Source organism: Triticum dicoccoides, chromosome 1B, assembly GCF_002162155.2.
Source record: "Triticum dicoccoides isolate Atlit2015 ecotype Zavitan chromosome 1B, WEW_v2.0, whole genome shotgun sequence".
Classification (NCBI taxonomy): Eukaryota; Viridiplantae; Streptophyta; class Magnoliopsida; order Poales; family Poaceae; genus Triticum; species Triticum dicoccoides.
In genome coordinates, this window is record NC_041381.1 from 35,850,568 (window position 1) to 35,872,105 (window position 21,538).

Genomic DNA, 21,538 nt, shown 5'->3' on the forward strand with positions numbered 1-21,538 from the left:
GCGTGGCGACGGGGACAACGGGGACGGGGACGGCCGGGGCGGCAACGTCGATGGGGACGGCGACGAGGGGCGGGGACGGCCGGGGTCGGCAACGAGGGGCGGGGGCGGCGATGTCGACGGGGACGGCGTCGATCGGGGCAGGGCGGCGCGACGGAGAGGGAAGAAACAGAGAGGGAAGTGAAATTTTTTCAAGTGTTGTATATATAGGATGGACCTTTAGTACCGGTTGGAGCCGCCAACCGGTACTAAAGGTCTGTTTTGGCCAGGCCAAGCGGCGGGAAGCGCCCCCCTTTAGTACTGGGTCGTGGCACCAACCGGTACTAAAGACCCCCCCCCCTTTAGTACCGGTTGGAGCCACCACCCGGTACTAAAGAGGGTGCGCTGGCTCCAGGGGGTTAGAGCCCCAGTGCGGTAGCTCTCTCGAGCTCCTCTCCTAAGCAAGCCTATTGGTCCTACCTGTTCAGTGCTTCCCTGTTGGCCTACTGGGCCTTTGCGGGCCTGCATCCTGGCACAACAAAAGGTTGGGTTCCTAGTCGTATGCAGGCCGCTTTGGCCCAGTAGGCGGGCTTTTTTATTTTCTAATTTTTTTCGCTTTATTTATTTTTGTTTTATTTATTTTTGAGCTGTATTTAGAGTTTCTTTGTGATTATTTTTGCTTTAGGTACAAAAAATTACAAACTTTATGTTAGTTCCGGTAGTTTTCAAATTTGAATAGTTTAAATTTTGAATTATTTGAAATTTGTGTGAATCACTAGATTGTGAATAACTTAACTTTGAAAAAAGATTTTTCAGTGATTCTTTTTTCTTATGTTTAATACTAGTGTGTTTTATCATTATATTCAATTTGGTAATGCTTAGGTTATTTAAAAAATGAAATGCCTTGTTAACAGCTGAGTTTTCGTCGGAAACCCTGATACTTCGAAAGAGATTGTCCATTTTGTACACGAAGTGCATCCAGTTTTTGCCGTAACCCTCTCTACTTTTTTGCACATGCTATTTGGATGAAATTATGATACCATGCCAACTTTCAACCTTTTCTGAATTCATTTGAAATGCTTTTCAATTTCAGGGTCATTTAGCTGGAAAAAATCAGTAAATGCATGAAAAGAATTTGTTTGCACATAAAATTTCTTCGCGTTTCAAATGCCAAAAGACATAACTACCCTAACTATTACAGAGATTCCCTCCTGGGTGTGAAACACAGAAGAAAGTGATGATAGTGAAGCCGATCACATCCCAGATCTTTGGGTGTGAAACTTTTTCTTCGCGTGTGTCCCTTTGCGCTGTAGCCATGGAAAATTTTCATGATTTAACTGGATGCTCGGGTCAATATTCACTGTGAATGGAGCAATTTCATCAAAATTTTCATAATCTTCGGACATGTCTGTCTTGTCATCCACTCCCACGATGTTTCCTTTTCCTGAAAGAACTATGTGGCGCTTTGGCTCGTCGTATGATCCATTCTCTTCCTTATTTTTTCTTTTTCTCGGCCTGGTAGACATGTCTTGCACATAAAAAACCTGCTCCACATCATTGGCTAGGACGAATGGTTCGTCTGCATACGCAAGATTGTTGAGATCCACTGTTGTCATTCCGTACTGCGGGTCTTCCGTTACTCCGCCTCGTGTCATATTGACCCATTTGCACCGAAACAAAGGGACCTTCAAATCACCTCCATAGTTAAGTTTCCATATGTCCTCTATGTAACCATAATATGTTTCCTTTCCCGTGTTGGTTGTTGCATCAAAGCGGACACCACTGTTTTGGTTGGTGCTCTTCTTATCTTGGGCGATCGTGTAAAATGTATTCCCATTTATCTGGTACCCTTTGAAAGTCATTATATTCAAAGATGGTAACTGTGACAGCGAGTACATGCCATTTTGAATATCGCCATCATTCAGGGCACGTTTCTGGAACCAACCGGCGAAAGTCCTCGTTTGTTCGTGTGTAATCCAGTCGTCAGACTTCTCCGGGTGTTTGGAGTGTAGAAAATTCTTGTGTTCCTCCATATACGGAGCCATCAAGGCGGAATTCTATAGAACTGTGTAGTGTGCTTCAGTGGGAGAATGCACGTCCATACATATTATTTGATCCCCTTCTAGCGTGCCTTTTCCTTCCAATCTGCCCTTATGCCGCGATTCAGGAATACCAATCGGCTTAAGGTTAGGAATAAAGTCAATACAAAACTCAATGACCTCCTCATTTTCATGGCCCTTCGAGATTCTTCCTTCTGGCCTAGCATGGTTATGAACATATTTCTTCAAGACTCCCATGAACCTCTCAAAGGGGAACGTATTGTGTAGAAATACAGGACCCAAAATGTTAATCTCTTCGCAAAGGTGAACTAGGATGTGCGTCATGATGTTGAAGAAGGATGGTGGGAACACCAACTCAAAACTGACAAGACATTGCACCAAATCATTCTTTAACCTTGGTATAATTTCTGGATCGATTATCTTCTGAGAGATTGCATTGAGGAATGCACATAGCTTCACAATGGCTAATTGAACGTTGTTCGGTAGAAGCCCCCTCAATGCAACCGGAAGAGTTGCGTCATAATCACATGGCAGTCATGAGACTTCAGGTTCTGGAACTTTTTCTCTGCCATATTTATTATTCCCTTTATATTCGACGAGAAGCCAGATGGTACCTTCATGCTGAGCAGGCATTCGAAGAAGATTTCCTTCTCTTCTTTGGTAAGAGTGTAGCTGGCCTGACCCTGATGTATGCCGTCTTTTCCGTGCATAAGTTGCTGGTCCTACCGTGCCTCAGGTGTATCTTTTGTCTTCCCGTACACGCCCAAAAAGCCAAGCAGGGTCACGCAAAGATTCTTCGTCACGTGCATCATGTCGATTGCGGAGCAGACCTCTAGGTCTTTCCAATATGGCAGATCCCAAAATATAGATTTCTTCTTCCACATGGGTGCGCGTACGTCAGCGTCCTTCGGAACAGGTTGTCCACCAGGACCCTTTCCAAAGATTACCTTCAAATCCTTGACCATATCATGTACATCAGCACCAATATGGTGGCGAGGCTTCGTCCAGTGATCCGCCTAACCTTAGAAATGCTTGCCTTTCTTTCTTACAGGATGCCTTGTCAGAAGAAATCGACGATGTCCCAGGTACACAGTCTTTCTACAACTATCCAAATATATACTGTCTATATCATCCAAACAGTGCGTGCATCCGCGATATCCCTTGTTTGTCTGTCCTGAAAGGTTACTGAGAGCAGGCCAATCATTGATGGTCACGAACAGCAATGCCTTTAGGTCAAATTCTTCCTGTCCGTGCTCATCCCACGCACGTACACCTGTTCCATTCCACAGCTGTAATAGTTCTTCAACTAATGCCCTTAGGTACACATCAATGTCGTTGCCGGGTTGCTTAGGGCCTTGGATGAGCACTGGCATCATAATGAACTTCCGCTTCATGCACAACCAAGGAGGAAGGTTATACAAACATAGAGTCAGAGGCCACGTGCTATGGTTGCTGCTCCGCTCCCCAAAAGGATTAATGTCATCTGCGCTTAGACCAAACCATACGTTCCTTGGGTCACCTGCAAACTCCTCCCAGTACTTTCTCTCGATTTTTCTCCACTGCGAACCGTGAGCGGGTACTCTCAACTTCCATCTTTCTTACGGTCTTCTGTGTGCCACCGCATCGCCTTCGCATGCTCTTTGTTTTGGAACAAATGTTTCAACCGTGGTATTATAGGAGCATACCACATCACCTTGGCAGGAATCTTCTTCCTGGGGCGCTCGCCCTCGACATCACCAGGGTCATCGCGACTGATCTCATAACGCAATGCACCGCATACCGGGCAAGCGTTCAAATCCCCGTACTCATCGCGGTAGAGGATGCAGTCATTAGGGCATGCATGTATCTTCTGCACCTCTAACCCTAGAGGGTAGACAACCTTCTTTGCTTCATACGTACTCTCGGGCAATTCGTTGTCCTTTGGAAGCATATTCTTTATCATTACCAGCAACTTTCCAAATCCCTTGTCAGATACACCATTCTCTGCCTTCCATTGCAGTAATTCAAGTGTGGTGCCCAACTTTTTTTTTGTCACCTTCGCAATTCAGGTACAACAATTTCTTGTGATCCTCTAACATGCGCTGCAACTTCGTCCTCTCCAGATCACTTGCGCAGTTTCTCTTTGCATCGGCAATGGCCCGACCTAGATCATCAACAGGCTTATCTGATGCCTCTTCTTCAGCTTCTTCCCGCATTACCGGCTCAGCTTCTTCCCCCATTGTTGTATCATCATATTCAGAGAACCCATGGCCAGGATAGCCGTCGTCGTCCTCTTCTTCTTCATTGTCTTCCATCATAACCCCTATTTCTTCGTGCTTGATCCAAACATTATAGTGGGGCATGAAACCGGACTCAAATAGGTGGACGTGAATGGTTATTGACGTAGAGTAACTGTGACCATTCTTACAGCCAGCACATGGACAAGGCATAAAACCATCCGCCCTCTTGTTTGCCTCAGCGGCAAGCAGAAAAGTATGCACACCATTAATGAACTCGGGAGAGCATCGGTCATCATACATCCATTGTCGGCTCATCTTCATTACACAACACCGAATAGACCAAATTAATACAAGTTCATACATAAAGTTCATATACAACACTTAATTAAATGCAACATACAAATAACTCTCTAGCTAAAGAATTTAAATGCAATAACAAATGTGATCAAGATCGCAACTAAGGTAACAATTGATCCAACAGCATAATGATACCAAGACACACTATCAATGGCATATTTTCTAATCTTTCTAGTCTTCAACCTCATTTTCTCCATCTTGATCTTATGATCATCCACGACATCGGCAACATGCAACTCCAATTCCATCTTCTCCCCCTCAATTCTTTTCAATTTTTCTTTCAAATACTCGTTTTCTCTTTCAACTAAATTTAACCTCTCGACAATAGGGTCGGTGGGAATTTCTAGTTCACATACCTCCTAGATAAAAATATCTATGTCAACTTGATGGGCATAATTTGTCATAAACACGAAATGCAACAACTAGTATTAAAATAGAATATACCACATCCGAATCATAACAAGGACGAGGGCCGACGGGGACGGATATCAAAACCATGGCACTATGTATAATAAACAACATACGGGTAAGACAATTATACGAGTAACTATATATCCAAATCACACAAACATCAATTTACTAATGTAAAACATTCATGAACAAGAGCCTCACCACAAGGTGGTGCCGGCGACGGGATGGTGCGGGCGATCGACGGTGGTTGCGACGGAGATTTAGAAGGCACTAAGTAAACCACACCTACATATGCAAACTAAGTGTTATTTTTGACCTCAAATTGCATATAAATCAAATACTAGCAAATATAATTCCTCCCAAATTAATCACTATACAAAGCATTGCAAGAGCTAATCTAGCAATGAGAGTTGAAAGGACAAAGTTGCTAACCTTTGTTATCATTTGAATGGATCGGGGCCTTCAAATCTTGACAAATTTTGGGCAAATTTTTTTAGGAGCTCGAGGAAGAGAGAGGAAGAACAGAGGAAGTGAGGGGAAAGGGGAAGAACAGAGTGGCTCAGGTGGACGAAGGGTTTATGTACGTCGACCTTTAGTACCGGTTCGTGCCACGAACCGGTACTAAAGATGCTGGACGGGCCCCAGACTGACAACATCCTGCCACCGCTCTCATTAGCACCGGTTCGTGGCACGAACCGGTGCTAAAGGTTCGCCACGAACCGGTACTAATGGGAGCGGCCGGCTAGCCGTTGGAACCGGCACTAATGTGTCTCATATTAGGTCCTTTTTCTACTAGTGTTAAGCTACTTCAATGCTTCTATTTGTATGTCTATTAGCTTCACGATATATCCCACAAAAAAACTTCACGGTTTATATTTCCCCAATTCATTAGGTATAAACTATTAATTCATCACCTGCAAAAAAAACTATAAATTCATGATTTTAGGAAATACATAATTTGAGATAAGCGATGCAAAATATATAAAATAATTTTTTTAAGTACACAATTTGCAGACTAAATATTTTCTAACTTTAATTATGATCTATATAATGCAAAAACAACTTGCTTCCATAATGACCAATAGAAACCCTATGTGTATTGGATTTTTCAAATAGCTTATATAAATCACATTGTATCCTTAACCCATACTGCATTAGAATAATTAACTTGTCATTTCTCATGGACTGAGCATATGGCATTTCTAAGTCGACCAAGTTGCATCTTAAAAAAGAGAGTAATTTTTTCTGACACTAAAAAGAGAGTAAATGATAGTGAGCAATTTTAGGTATGCAAATGTGTGACATCCATTTGCACGTCTCGGATACTGAAATCCACACATTCCATTTGCAAGGAGGAGATCAGGCTTGGCATTGCCAAAGAGATTTAGAGGTGACCAAGAATGGGATGAGTGGTGCAAAGAGGTAAATATTCGTGAGGTGATCGACCATGCAGGCGGTTCTAAATACGAAGCATCCACTATTACTTGAGAACCATAGGCAGTTAGGAATTTGAAACCACATGCGTGAGATATTATAGGTGGTTTGAATTTTTTCAACCGCCCCCAAAGCTAAAATAACCGCCTCCGCTAAGTCATTAGAGGCGGCTTTGGTCAAGTTGGTCACAATCACCTTCGGTGGCCGCTGCTAATGCTCACTTTTCAACTAGTGTGAGTTTGTATGGACATTATTGTTTGGTTGCTATGCCCGAAAACCATGTTTTCATAATCAAGAGTGGGTCTAACTTGTTCAAGGCTGCATATATTGTCCTGCCTTAGAGATGTTAATTTATCGACAACTATGGCCACACTCGAAGGACGAAGGAAATCAAAGACAGACATGTAAAGTTTGGTCAAGCAATGCAGTCTGCACCTACCCATATCTATAAATAACTAGCTCCCTCATGTAGCCGAAGCAATGTTCAAAACTACAATAGAGGTGTCTGACAATTGTGTACAACATGGACACGTCTGTGGAGAAAGTAAGGATGAATAACACAACCGTGGCACCAGTAGTTTAATGAGAAATCTTTTAGAAATGGGATTCATCGGAATTTGAGTTAGAGATGGATAACAGGAAGTCCCGATTCTTTGCAACGGCATGCAGAAGTCAGACCGAACATTGGAGCTCATCTCCATGGCAAGTAAGCAGAGCTTTGCCGCAATGGACAAGCCAGAGGGACCAGTCTGAGACGACAGGCGGAGCCTTGTAGTTGCAATCCGGCCAAGCCCTAGCACCTCTCGACTGGATCGACCGGTGGGACATCTTCTCAAGCAATTCACGCACCCAGCGGTAGTAAAGCGCAACCTCCTCGCTCATGTGGGACGGATAGATGCATGCGATCCCTTTAGGTGCATCAGCAAGGATCTGCATTATTTGTTGCAGGTGCGACCGGATGACGCAGTTTTTCACGGAAAGCATAATGGTATTCTTCAGGAACACGCAAGCTTTTCAGCCTGGCCAGTGGCTTCAGAGTGCGGAGGAATGCTCTGTATTTTTCTTCGTGTGCAAATTTTACACTTTGCCAATATGTGCAACCTACCGTGAAGGAGTATAGGAGTGGGACGTACATGAAACACACATCGTTAAACCAAATATGCCATTACTTTATTAAAAAAACAAATATGCCCCTTATGAGAACGTGGGCAAAAAAGAAATCTTGAAATCATGTATGTACATGGGAGAAAGATTGAGTTGTTTCCTGCAATTGTTGCAAATATTCCCACCGCTTTTTCTCTGAAATGTGGGAGAGAGACCCGACTCCCCCGAAGGTAATAATAATGAATACCTGGGTTGATTTGGGGTCTATGTTGAACTTGGGAGACATAGCTTCTGGTTTGGGAACTATGTTATAAAAAGTTACAAGATTGAAGCCACAAAATAATTGGAATACGTCATTAAAGAAATTAATAAGTCTTGCTCACGTCTGAAAGAGCTTATGTCTATGAATGCAGATAGAAAGGAGATTCGATAGGCCACTGATAAGATGAATGAACTTCTCTACCGGCAGAAGATGTTTTGGATGCAGTGGTCTCGACTTGCGTGGCTGCGTGAGGGGGACCGGAACACAAATTTTTTCCACCACAAAGCAGTTTAGCATGCTCACAAAAACCGCATAAAATCACTTGTCGATGATGCTGGCACAACGCATCAGAGCCATGCAGCCATGGCCGAGTTGGCCACCTCCTATTTTTCTAACCTGTTCAAGGCGAACAGTACTCTATGTGTGGATCCGGTGATCAACTTAATTAACACATGTGTTACTGATCAAATGAATGATGGTCTGTGTGCATTGTCAAACAAGGAGATTGCGGATACGCTCTTCCAGATTGGTCCATTGAAGGCGCCATGTCCAGACGGTTTTCCCACCAGGTTCTTTCAAAGAAACTGGTCATGCATGAGTGAAAAGGTGGCCACTGGGGTCAAGGAATTTTTCCGTACGAGAATAATGCCAGAAAGGGTGAGCAACTCCTCCATTGTTCTTATCCCCAAGGTTGACAACCCTGAGAGGCTCATGGAGTTCAGACCGATCAGCCTTTGCAACGTCATTTACAAGGTGGTATCCAAGTGCCCGGTAAACCGCTTGTGGCCCATTCTGGATTAGATAATTTCATCGGAACAAAGTGCTTTTGTCCCTGGGCAGATTATTACGGATAATGCCTTGACAGTTTTTGAGTGCTTTCATTCTATTCAACATGAAACAAACCCTAACAAAGTTTTTTTGCTTACAAGTTGGATATGTCTAAAGCGCGTGACAGGGTTGATTGAATCTTCTTGGAGCGAATGATGCAAAAGATAGGTTTCGCTCGCCGTTGGGTGGACTGGATTATGACTTGTGTCACCTCGATGAGATACACCATTAAATTTAATGAAATCATCTTGGATTCTTTGCACCATCGTGACGGCTGTGGCAAGGTGATCCACTCTCTCCTTTTATGTTCATTCTGGTGGCTGATGGTTTGTCTGCTTTGTTGAAAGACGGGAAGGGAAAGGGGGAATATAAACCTCTGAAGTTGTGTCGGGGAGCCGCAGGCATGCCACACTTGCTTTTTGTAGATGATACACTGTTATTTTTTAAGGAAGAGGAGGAGCAGGGCTAAAAAAGTACAGGAGGTTCTCAATGTGTATGCACGGGCTACATGACAATGCCTTAACCCAGCTAATAAGTGCAATATTCTTTTTGGTAATTCTTGCGCCATGGAGGTTCAGAGTTCAGAAATTTGATTCAAGTCTGAGATTTGATTCAAGTCTGTAATGCTTCCACTAGATTCATAGATGCTACACTTCTGTTAGCTACTCTGCATCCAGTACACCTGCTCAATATTTGTAATTTCGTTGATTCAGAGTTTCATAGGTAATTCGCATAATGGATTGTCGTACATAATTTGCATTATGTTGCATTATGTTGTACCAACAACCAAAGGGAGTGCATGGTTTTGTGTTCGAGCCTCCAACAGGCTATGCATGCCCCCAATGAATTATTTTGTGTTGTTACAATCATCAGTCGAGATTTAAAAAAAATCATATATTTGTGATTCCCAAAAACGCAAAACAAATCAAAAAAGTTTAAGTTTCATACAAATTGTAGCTTATGGGGAGCTGTTGCTCTTGGGGGATGCACATTGCCGTGCAAAGCCTTGTTGACCTTCTCTGACTTTTTAGCCAAAAAAAGGGCCATTGCTGTGCTAAGTGATTCAGAGTTAAGTGTGCATGCTGGCCATATTCTGAGACTGATACAAGGTGGGTGGTTGTAGTTAGGATTATAACGTTAATCTGCGGACATATCAAACAAGCATAAATTATAATGTTAATCTGCTGCTGCTGCACTTTGTACACAAGTGGAATATATTAATCTGCTGCCACACAAAGAAAAGTGCAGTAGAGTAGCTACTGCTCCTCTCCAGAGCACGCAGCCAAACAGAGATGCAGTATATAAAGACAGACACTCAAATAAATGATGGCTGAGACAAAATCCATGTACTGAGTAAATCTACGCCTGGTTCAGTTTAATTTCTCTGAAAATTGGTGCTACTTACGATTGCTCACAATTTCAATTTGGCTGATATGATAGAAGCTCCTGTTTCAGTTTATTTTTTCTGAAAAATTATTGTTACTAGCCAAGGATTGAACCAAGAAATTTCATGTTGCTGATTACATATACCTGAACATGGTGGCTTCAACTTGGTTACAGTAATTCTTGGGCATGATGCTGGAGTAGTTCTTGAAGTTTCATATATTCTGCTCTTTCTTCGGTTATCAAATAGCTTAATTGCATACACATAGATATGCTTGCTGCACTTAGCAAAATAGGATTATGAGGTGTATTTAGCAGAGTGGATTAATTGGTTTTGACATCTCTGTAATATACTGTATCCGTCCACTTTGCAGCCGTCGTCTCCGTCAACTTCGCCTTCGTCGACTTTGCCGCAAGGCCATCTGCCATCGCCTCTGCGAACTGCCGGAAGACCATCAGCGATCGCCTAGACCTACTTTGCCGCAGGTACTTTTGAAGCATCTGATGGGTCTCATCTGTTTGTCAATTCGTCAGTTTACTGTAGCCGATATAGCTGTTGCCAACAGTAGACTACATTTGACTGACAGGCAACACATAATGCCATCCTACATATGTGGATTCTGTTTGTACTTGATAGCAGCAGACTAAATTTTGAGTTTCTAGCTTGAAATGAAATCTAGACCTGTACTCTTTAACAATATTGTGTGCTTGATGGTGGTCCTGTGTATTGCTTGAAATTATCATGTTGTTTACTAGCAGTTGCAGTGCTTTTATTATTTAATTTCCACAAATATGTTCCCCTCAATCTAAAGATATGAACTATGCTGCTCCTCCTGGTTTGTGTGTTGCTTCCGCTGGATGATGCTATGCTTCCTCAGTGTGTGGCAACCCTTCATTAGTATTGGGAATAAACAGAGAACCGCGGCCGCGTTGTTTTGGTGCTCCGGCGACCTACCTTATCTCCCTTGAGGTGTCTTCGCGCGCCATTGTCCTCCCTCCACGCCAACCATGGTGGTCTTCACACGCTGTTGTCCTCCCTCTGCACCAACCGTGGCTCACCAGTGATGATGAGCAGTAGAGCCTGCGTGCCATCACCGGTGAGTTGCGGCAATGGGTCGTCAAAAAGATGTCGAGGAAACCGTAAACTCACGTGCGCGTTCAAGGTAAGTGAGTCGCGGCAAAGGGTCATCAGGCAGATGTCGAGGAAACCGTAAGCTCACATCCGCATTCAAGGCAAACACGCTCCGGCAGCCCCGAGGACGGCCAGAACACATCCACTTGGAAGCAGCTGAGAGATGTGTTTGACGATTTCATGTTGGCTGAGAGATATGTTTGATGATTTGATGTTGTTTGTGTCCTTCGCGGATTAATACTGATCACAAAACTAAAAAGGAAACGGATTACTGGATCAGAAGTGCAACAGCAAAACAGTCTAATATAAAGTACTGTACGTACTACCCAGTTTTCAGAGTGTGGACGCCCAGACAGAAAAAAGTAAAGCCAACTTAGTACATGCCCATGTTTTAATTTTTCGCCCGGTGCAACGCAGAGGCATTTGTACGTGCAACAAATTTACTGATATTCAATGGACTCCGTTTAATTTGAAGAGTATCTGTATAATTCTGTCTTGCTAATCAAAACATGTAGTGGAGTGTTTAGTAGTTCGGCAGATGGGTGACCAGAACAAAGTATTGCAGCATATCATCTTCAAATTGTATTTGGTTAGAACACACTACAATTAACCCAAAGATCTAAACATATATTTGTATAGTTGGTAATCATGTAGATCTTGTAGGTATGCTAGGTGAATACTAAGTGCTTGCAAGAGTGGATGAATTAGTACAGATCTTTCACACATGTAGTTTTTGGAGGCACAACTTTACATGTCCCTCATCCTAATTTAAAAGTAGTCTGTACTGTTAATTTATTTCTGATGTGCTTCATGAAGTATTTGTTGTCCACATGGGACGATGAAAGACCACAAATCCCATTTTTAAAGGTAAATATCAGCGATCGTATTTCTGATGTTTGCAAAACATGGATTAAAAAAGTGTTGTATAATGGCACATGGAGCGGGTTTTAATTTTTCGCCTGGTGCAACGCACGGGCATTTGTACTAGTATATCTTATATCTTATATCTTATCTATCTATCTATCTATCTATACCTATACTAATTACATACTCTCAAGAAATTACCACGTTAATTAGAAATTAGGAGCCGTTTATCTGATGAGACAGAATTATGACGGTGTAGATCTTCCGATAACTCTCTAAACATTACCGCGTCATTAAACACAAAATCCTAGAAATTGTGAGAGTATGTTAGATGAATTAGAAATTGCAAAAAATAAAAAAGATTTGTAGATCGGAGCATCTCTCCCTACCTCTCACGACTCTCCCTTTCCCAATATCTAATGATTCTACCCTAAAAACAACTTATCTCATAATTCTACTAAATCTCCCGATCTCGCAAGTCCTTCCCGGCGGCCAGCCCCCCACCCCCCGTTCTCTACTCTCTTCTCTCGATGGGGAGGAGAGGTGCCTATAGTCTGCTCCTTGAACCCAACACGTGGAAATCTAGATGGTAAGCACACAGGCAAGAAGCTCAATTGATTTTCTGCCTAGCTCATGCACGTATGTCTGACCACAGAGACGTATGTACCTACATGCAGAAAGATCGCCTCCACGATCAGACCGACTCCCTCAGCGGAAACTCTCGGGAAGAGATAGATGAATCATTCTTCAGATATTCACCATCACCATGGGTAAGGACCAATCCCTCCACCCCTTCTAATTCCTTCTCATGATTAATCTCACGGAATTCGATATGCACATGATAGGTGTGTAGGTTTTTAGAGCTAGATAGTAATTAAGCACACACACAAGCAGCTTGATTGATTTTCTGCCTAGCTCATGTACGTACGTCTAACCACAGAGACGTACCTATGTGCATCCCGATCCACTTATGCTGCACGACGATCGAATCGACTCCCTCGACGGAACCTCTCGGCATGAACAAGACACACACACAACTCGAATCGATGGATTGAAAGCAGCCGGGGCATGAGGCTCATGTTTCTCTTTACTGCTTTTTTATATATATATTACTAACCTAGACTTATTCCAAACTGACTAGGTATAGTTATCCTACGTGGACACACATAGGTTGACAGGGATCAAGTCTAACATCGTGTGTGCTGTGCAACAACATGGGTAAGCCGAAACTTTTTCCTATTGAACTAACACCTATTTGCATTTGTTTATCGACTTGATTCTGCTGGTTTGTAACTTCAGGATCTTCGCCGATACCAACAAGACATCATGTGCGGATGGTTGTTGTGCAGACTGATGCTGCTGCTGCTTTTGATTTTCCAGGGCCGGTTACAAAACGATAGGCATGCAGAGTGCCTCTCCAAATTTCTGAGAGCAAATTGTGTAGAATCTATCGATGTTAGCTTGGTTCAGTTTTGGGTAATGAAATTATCATAATGGATAGTACGGAGGAAAGTAGTGGAGGACGAGGGAGGAGGATAACACGGGTAGTTGACTAGCCATGCTTTTGCTAATTAAATATTTCAGGATGTCCAGCTGCCGGCGGCGGATGGTGCAGCAATCAGGTACTTGATAATCCATGTACATATTGTTTCCTACGGGAAGGCGAGCCCGTCATCCATTTAAAAACTCAGAATCTACTTGATGGCAGCTTAGTTCAGATAAACTGATGACAATGGAGAGTACAAATTAAAGCGGTAGTGGCATCAACCAAGTACTGATAGTCATGCATTCTTTGAATGTTCAATTATGAGACTAATGTATTTCTGCTTCTCTACATTGTTGCATGCTGCGTTCAGTTTATAAAAGGTTTCCTCCTTATTACTATCTTCCACAATTTTATCTTGGTGTCATTGAATGAATTCAGTTTAGCTATTATTCACTTTGCCCCATATCTGCATTTAGCTAAGCTGACGTCTACTTCTTTATGGAATTGGTCATGGTTTTGAGTGCACTATATAGGAAGTCAGAAGAATATTGTGTGATCCACGTCTTCAACAGCACAATCGGATTCAAACTCCAAGATGTATTAATGCATTTTATTATTTTGCAGCCCGCCACTCACGTCCATGGGATCTTGGCCATAGCCACAAGGGAGCCTATAGATATTATTGCCACATGACCTCGGTGACCTCACATGTTGATGAGCGAGTTGTTGACTCACGAGGTGAACTACCGAGGATAAGATGTAATCATGACAGAATATTTGATCTTCTGGCCGGAGAATACTTACCGGTCGCAGCTCCATGAGGTGTGTATGAGTACTAGTGGATGGGGCGCGCCCTAGGCGCGCCTCCTGAGGCAGAGTTGTGCGCCCTTTAATTGCTCGAGCACCTCAACCCGTGCCTTTTGGGTTAAGGGTGTAATACATGCAGACCAAACTGAGGAGCTATTCATAAATAACATAAGAAAATAAAATCCATTACATGTGACTGTCGGGGAGTAGCACTCAACTTAATAGCCAGGTAGATGATACATTACATCACAAGTTGTTTCAAAAGTCAGGGAAGGCAGTCTGGATCATAGCATACATGACAGCATCTCCATACCAGCAACTTTGTTATCGCTACTGGTGGCCATGGCAGACTCAGATGAACATCCAGTGTTCTCCTGAAGCAAAAACAAACCAATGTTCATTAAGTAATCCATTGTTCTCCTGAAACAAAAACAAACCGGTTTTGAGTAAGTAATACTCCCTCCGTTCGGAATTACTTGTCGCGGAAATGGATGTATCTAGACGTAAATTACGTCTAGATACATCCATTTCTGCGACAAGTAATTTACGTCTAGATACATCCATTTCTGCGACAAGTAATTCCGAACGGAGGGAGTACAAGGAAAGGAAGATGATACTGACAGAAAGAAAACATAAAAGGGAAACCTAACCTTTCAGGAACAGATACAACTTTCTCTTTCTTTTGTTTTCATCCTTTCTTCGATTGCTTCTCCGACTTCTCTTGTTGTGCTGACTTCTTTTTGTCACTCAGAGAACACTTACCACTCTCAAGTTCAATGTCAACGTATACAATATCCAGAATGACAAGCTAACATTAGTTTCAACTGCTGCTACAATACCCACAGTACGAGGAAAACATGGAAAATTGATATACCATGTGGGTTGTTGTTTCTACTAATTCAGGTAATATGTTGTGAACTACTCCCTCTGTTACTAAATATAAGTCTTTGTAGAGATTCCACTATGGACCACATACGGATGTATATAGATGCATATTAGAGTGTAGATTCACTCATTTTGCTCCATATGTTGTCCATAGTGAAATATCTACAAAGACTTATATTTAGGAACATAGGGAGTACATTAATCTTACAAATTAACATGGAATGAATTGTATGGTCATCTGCACTGCTGTAGGCTGGCCAGCTAGAATGAAATCACTAAGTTGCATGACAGGAGGGAGTGGTAACCACCATAACAGTTCATGAATCGATGAAAGAAGGGCAGTAATACCAAAAACTGTAAAACAATTGTGGTAGCGTGTGCTAGAAACCAAGTATGGACAAAACTAAATGATGAATAATCACAAAATCGGTAAGCATGTAAGCATATCGAAATAAATCATTAAGAATTTATAATTTATTTAAATGGAACTTGTCCAAATCACAACTGTGATGCCAGGGGCGTAGCTATGTAGTGTAGCCGGTGTCACCGGCACCGGGTCCAATTTGAACTTGCTTAATGTAATCCATTGATTCAGCGTGTAGATCATTGAATTATTTGATATGTAGGCATGCATTCTTCTACGTGGACACCGGGTAATTTCCAATCTAGATCCGCCCCTGTGTGATGCAAGTATAATGAGAAGTGGTTCTATCAACCATGCAACACCAAGCCCATAATTCTATGGAAGTTCATATTCAGAAGATAAATATACCTGAATAGCTAGTGCAGGAGAGTATCCACGGTGGCATTGTCAGCCTATTAGGCTGCAAGTTGTCATTGTGATCTTCCTCTCTAAGCCATTGTCATCCCCTTCTTCCCCCAAGATGCCACTGCCAATGTCGTGTCGTGGTACTGGAGATGGAAACGTTCAGATTCAGTATCAGGCATGGATCGAGATAATAAACAATACTAAGAAATCAATGAACAGCTAGGCGTCGTTACTCATATCAAAACAATCTAGAACTAAATGCACAAAAAATCTGAATTAGACTAAAATCTAGTTAATGAACATGTGCCAAAACAAAGAAATGAGGGAAATCATGGATAACAATGCCAGATCACGTAATAGACTAAACTGAACCTAGGTCAATATTGTAATCTCCACATCTCAGTTTATAACTTTTGTGTAGTAACTACAGCTCAAAAAATTAAACATACAAAACTGACAAGGAAATGCATTTTAACAAACATATGATGGTCATGAGCGCACCGCAAACCTGCTAACATATTAGATGCATCACGGATAGCCAGGCGAGTGCGGGAAGCACCCACTCTCTGCCTTGCCTCCACCGCCCTATTCCTTCCCACCACCAAGCCACTACGGAGAGCCATCAACAATTGATCACCACCTAGTTATCAGAGTATTTGCAAAGGTTGCGACAGCGCCACGGCTCGGGCGAGAGTTAAGGATGTAGCGCGAGAATGTGATGTACATACTCCAGAACCAAGTTCATAAAGAGCTCATCCTTCTCAGTTTTGGAAAAGAAACCATGCTTTAGACCTAAGACATTTGGGTGGTCAAGTAGGTGTTTGATCTGAAGCTCACGGTTCTTGTAGTGCTTATCCTGAAAAACCATCCTAATAGCAACAGTTTCCCCTGTCTGCAAACATTTAGCCTACAAAACAGTTATAGTAAGGTTTTATCAGACACCAAGGTTTATGTAGACACAACATTGGTACATAGATAGTCACAAGAAAATCTATTATGGCTATATAGAATATCCTAGAGGTATAGATAGGCTTCTCAAGACAAAAATACATAAAAAGCTTGAGTAGATTCATGTAAGGCAATAAGAGATTGGCTGCCAAAATAAACATAGACCAGCCTGAAGTTGTTGCAACTAACCTGGAGAACAATACCAAATGAACCTACAGAAATGCATGAAGAGTGAAATATGCAGAAAAGATAAAAATGTGGTATGGCCAATCACCTGTTCTGGTGTCTTTTTCTTCTCACAATATAAAAAAGATCATGTGATTTTGACCAACCTGGCCATCATAAAACCAAATACCCCCACCAATCCAATCTTTCGAACAAAACGGCACCCTGTCCAATCCAATATGCCACAACAAAGAACATAATGAGTTTTAGCTCTTACTGGATTCAAGATATCTAACATATATGAATTATCCTAGATACTTTTTAAGATGATGAATTCCACTTACACCATTTTAGTCATTAAAAAACAAGTTGCTTATTTTATTTCAAGATATATAAAAAAACATACGAACTTATCACAACTAATATTAATTATCAAGGAGTCTAAGAGCATACTTGACCTTAGTTTGAGAAAACCTCAGCAGGCTTCTGTTTAGTGACCTGCAAATCGATGGGCGAAAAGAAGAAACTAATACAACAGCTACATGTTCACTGAGCATTGGTACTATCTTAAATTGTTAGTTCTAAGTTCTTACCATAGTAGCCTGGTTAGCGGGTCGAGGGTGCGATCCCCGTTCCGGGGTCGATCGACCCCGATCGAGGGTCGGGGACGAGGACGGGTCGAATTGGATTGATTGCCGGTTCACGACCCCGATCGATAACCACTGACCCAGATTGATATGCGTGATTGCAAGAAGCCAGAATGCAAGATTAGCGAGAAACATGTACGAGGTCATGGGGAATCGATGCTTACCAGGCAATCGCACTACAAAATACTGAACTCTGCTGGCCTGCCGGAGTTCGACCTTCCGCGGTCCGCTGCTCGCCTGCAGAATTCAAGCTGAGCACTGCGGTATGCAGCATCCCCCGTCCCGTACTCCCGCCACCGCCATTGGTATGACCTTATGCGAGGGGCGAGCGCTTGAGATTCCGACGCCGATTAGTGAAGTACGAGCAGTAGAATAGTGGGAAGGGCAAACAGGAGAGCGTGGAGCTGTGGAGGCTGATGGTGGGAGGCTTGAAGATGAATCCATGCCGATCTGGAGGTTTGAAGATGAACCGATAAAGAGGACGAAGTGGGATTTGGTGATAGTTGTGCCACCAAACGCTTCGTGGGAAACTAATAATGGCAGATTGAGAAAAATCAGCCATGAGGGCTGACGGGTGGGCCGGTGGCCTCATTTTGTAATCTTTTTCTTATTTTTATTTTGTGAAGTATCAGGCGGGATTTCTTTCCCTACTTAATATTGGGAAATACATCGTTGCAAATCGTAAAGATCTTTCTTTCCTCCATGGCATCCATGCATCGTACCAGGGTCATCGATCCGAAAACCTTTGGATCACGACCCGCGTTCCAGATTAGCGTCCCGATGATGTATAGCCCTCGTCGAACCTCGTTCCGGAGGGGTGTCGACCCGCGACCCTCGACCCCGTTCCTCGACCCGGGCGACCCGGATTTCTGGCAACTATGGTTCTTACCACACATGTAAAATAAAGTATCAACCTCTAAGAAAAATTGTTTATTTCCCTGAAATCTGGCAGAATCAAAACTAAAAGAGATGCATCTAGAATCTTTTTAAGTTGATGCGCATAGACATTTCAACCTCTAAGAAAATATTTATAATAAGTTCTAGCTGTAGTAAATGCCTACTTAAGCTGATGATAGGAGATGTGCCAACCTCAAGCATAAAGGTTTTTCAATTGAATAACTTCTACAAACAAACAGAATGACAACTTGTATGCCCAGACCTCGCCTTACGTACCATGTAGAGTTTTCCCTCCACAAGAGAACCACCAGATTGTTATTTGTGTAAATCAAGAAAGGGAACAACATAAAAAACAATCCTTTGCATCCTTGCAAATGTTGCTATTATTAAATTAGGCGTGTAGGCATCCTTCTCCAACTTAAAACGTTAGTTATTTGCAGGAAGCTCTTAATTACCAGCCTTACTCGCTCTTAATTACCAGCCTTACTCGTCTCTTCTGTAAGTTACAAAATCTGAAAGAGTAACAATGTACAAGACCCAGTACTCTACATCACACTAACTCTGAAAGACAAATGACTCACAAAATGATACCAATTACCTAGAAAACAGGGATCTACACTAATTTGTTTGTCGAGCTTATCTTTCATAAGCATGGGGTACATATGCAAATAACAAATGGAGAGCCAAATCAAGAGCATTTGAATCAGCGCCAAACAGTAGATCAAATGGATTTGGTAACATAAATCCCACACTTAAACTCTTCCCATCAATAAAAGTCAGGATCTAAAAGAAACAATGAGAAAACAACAAATAGATAAGAACAGAGCACCATCCTTTCTAGTTTCTACAGATTCGAATTTTAACAAACATGCTGAGTAACTTATAGCATTGCTATCTTGGCATAGTATGATCAGTATCAGACAAGTAAAACATGACAGACTATTAACTAAAACGACAAGCATCGTTCTACTTACGCATCTGGTACTTCAGTAGAGACGGGTTCTTATGCGACAGCAGCTACGTCTTCTAACTCTTATTTATCAGATGGAGCCGCTTTGTTGTCCTTGCCATGCATTGCCGACAAGTCATCACAATCAATCTATTCATCTAACCAAAGAGAAATGCATAAAAAATTCCATCTATTACCAAACAGAAAGGCACCGTCACAGTTGTGCTATACAGATTACTACGCAAGAATTAACAAATTTGAGACAACAATCCATCCAACCCCAATCCCGGCCACCAAACCAACACGGGGACCTACTCCAGGTGTTCCATCTCAGACCGCAAATGAAATAGCCTCTCAAACCCATAACCCTAGTAACATCGACGGGTATGAAATCCGAAAACGGCCAAAGGGATTGGATGAGAGTTACCAGACCTTCCTCTTGTCTAGCGTTGCCACTCAGATGGAAAATTCATGATGGATGATTTTATCCATTAGCAATAAAGAAGTGAACACCCGTCCTCCTAGGTACCAGGCAATCAGTTCTCTCCAGGATATAGTATGACAACCACGCTTCAATGCAAATAAAAAGAGCAATAACAACATGCAAGAGGAAGATACCTGAACTTTCAAGAGGGATATAGCTCCTGCCTGTTCATCTTCTTCTGACTGAAGTTTGATTTTGCCCTGAATATATGTGCAATGGTGAGCACTGCACTTACTTTGCCAGTCCCAGCTACAATCAAATTTGTCAACATCAATAGACCATATTCCATGAATACTCTGGCTTTCTCAAGGGGATTAAAATTTAGGGGTCCGACAATTTCAGATTTGGGGAGAAAATCAAAGATTAATGTGTAGAGCCTGATGCCCCTTGTTGTCTTGAAGTTCCTGCACCATAAAATAAATATCAGTGCATTGTTGTACTAATCCAGACCAAACAAATAAAGTGAACAATCCTAATCGTGCCATACTAATCTTGAATCTCCTCTGCCGGCAACCGCCCGCTTCCTCTGCCAGTATAGCGCCACACACACGAACATAGACGCACGTCGGCCGGCGCACATTTCGCATGCACGCCACACGCATCACAGCCGAGAGCACACAACACAGCCGACCGCATATGCCACACCGGGCCGGACAGAGCCGTTGCTGGTGTATATACCACCATGGATAGTTATGCTCGACATTCTAAACCAAAAATCTGAAGTTAGTTCATGATACACACTTGTCTTGTACATAAAACTCAACACAACAAAAGTTCCTGAAAAAAATTGTACCATGTTCATCAATTAGTCGAGAGAGTCAGAAGTACACAAGCACATACCTTATAGGTGGCGACGACGTGGTTGAAGGCGTCAAACGGCGCCTCGCCGCCCTTACTCATTTCCTCTCTCACTGACTTCAATCCGCCGCCGCGGTCGGCGCTAGGCCAGAAGCACGCACCTCGGGCGGATAGTCAGGGTGCACGCCCGGGCCGCTCGACGGCTGCGCATCGTCAGAAGACCATCCGAGGGAGAGCCACAACCACCCACCGTTGGACTCGACGGCAGCGGCGAGGTCGGCGCGTCCCGCGGCGAGGAGCTAGATCTCAGCATCTCGCCCTTCCCTCTCGCCAGATGCAACCAATGCCCTCTTTGCCTCGCACCCACTGCCCTCCCCTGCCCTGTCGTCCTGGAAACGAGATCGAAAAAACTCGTGAGATGCAGATAGAAAAGCTCGGCGAGACGGAGCTCCAGTGGCCAGGCCCAGGCGCTCGGGGCAGCTGCCGCCGGAGGAAGCTGTGGGCGAGAGAGACGAGAGGCGAGGTTGCGTGCGTGCGGTGTAAGGTTGGGCTGGGCCTTGGGTGGGTACGGAGGCCAGTATCTTCCTGGGAAGGTGTTATCCATACATATGACGACGTGGCATGCGCGAGAGATCGCTCCTTGCGCGACTGTGAATGTGTTTAATTAATGTGT

General features: G+C 43.0%; 1 long non-coding RNA gene across 6 annotated transcripts; it reads right to left on the bottom strand.

The window, feature by feature from the left end:
* Positions 1 to 14,471: 14,471 nt before the first annotated feature.
* On the bottom strand, positions 14,472 to 18,596 carry LOC119317772. 6 transcript variants are annotated; one of them, XR_005153765.1, is made up of 5 exons: positions 17,200 to 18,596; positions 16,486 to 16,884; positions 15,981 to 16,120; positions 14,974 to 15,885; positions 14,472 to 14,697 (listed from the first exon to the last, which is right to left on the bottom strand). It is a non-coding gene; the product is annotated as an uncharacterized LOC119317772 (long non-coding RNA). The 6 variants fall into 6 exon arrangements; XR_005153751.1 differs by having other exon boundaries at positions 14,472 to 14,743; positions 17,200 to 18,595; XR_005153752.1 differs by having other exon boundaries at positions 14,472 to 14,743; positions 14,974 to 15,080; positions 17,200 to 18,591.
* Between the last annotated feature and the right edge of the window lie 2,942 nt (positions 18,597 to 21,538).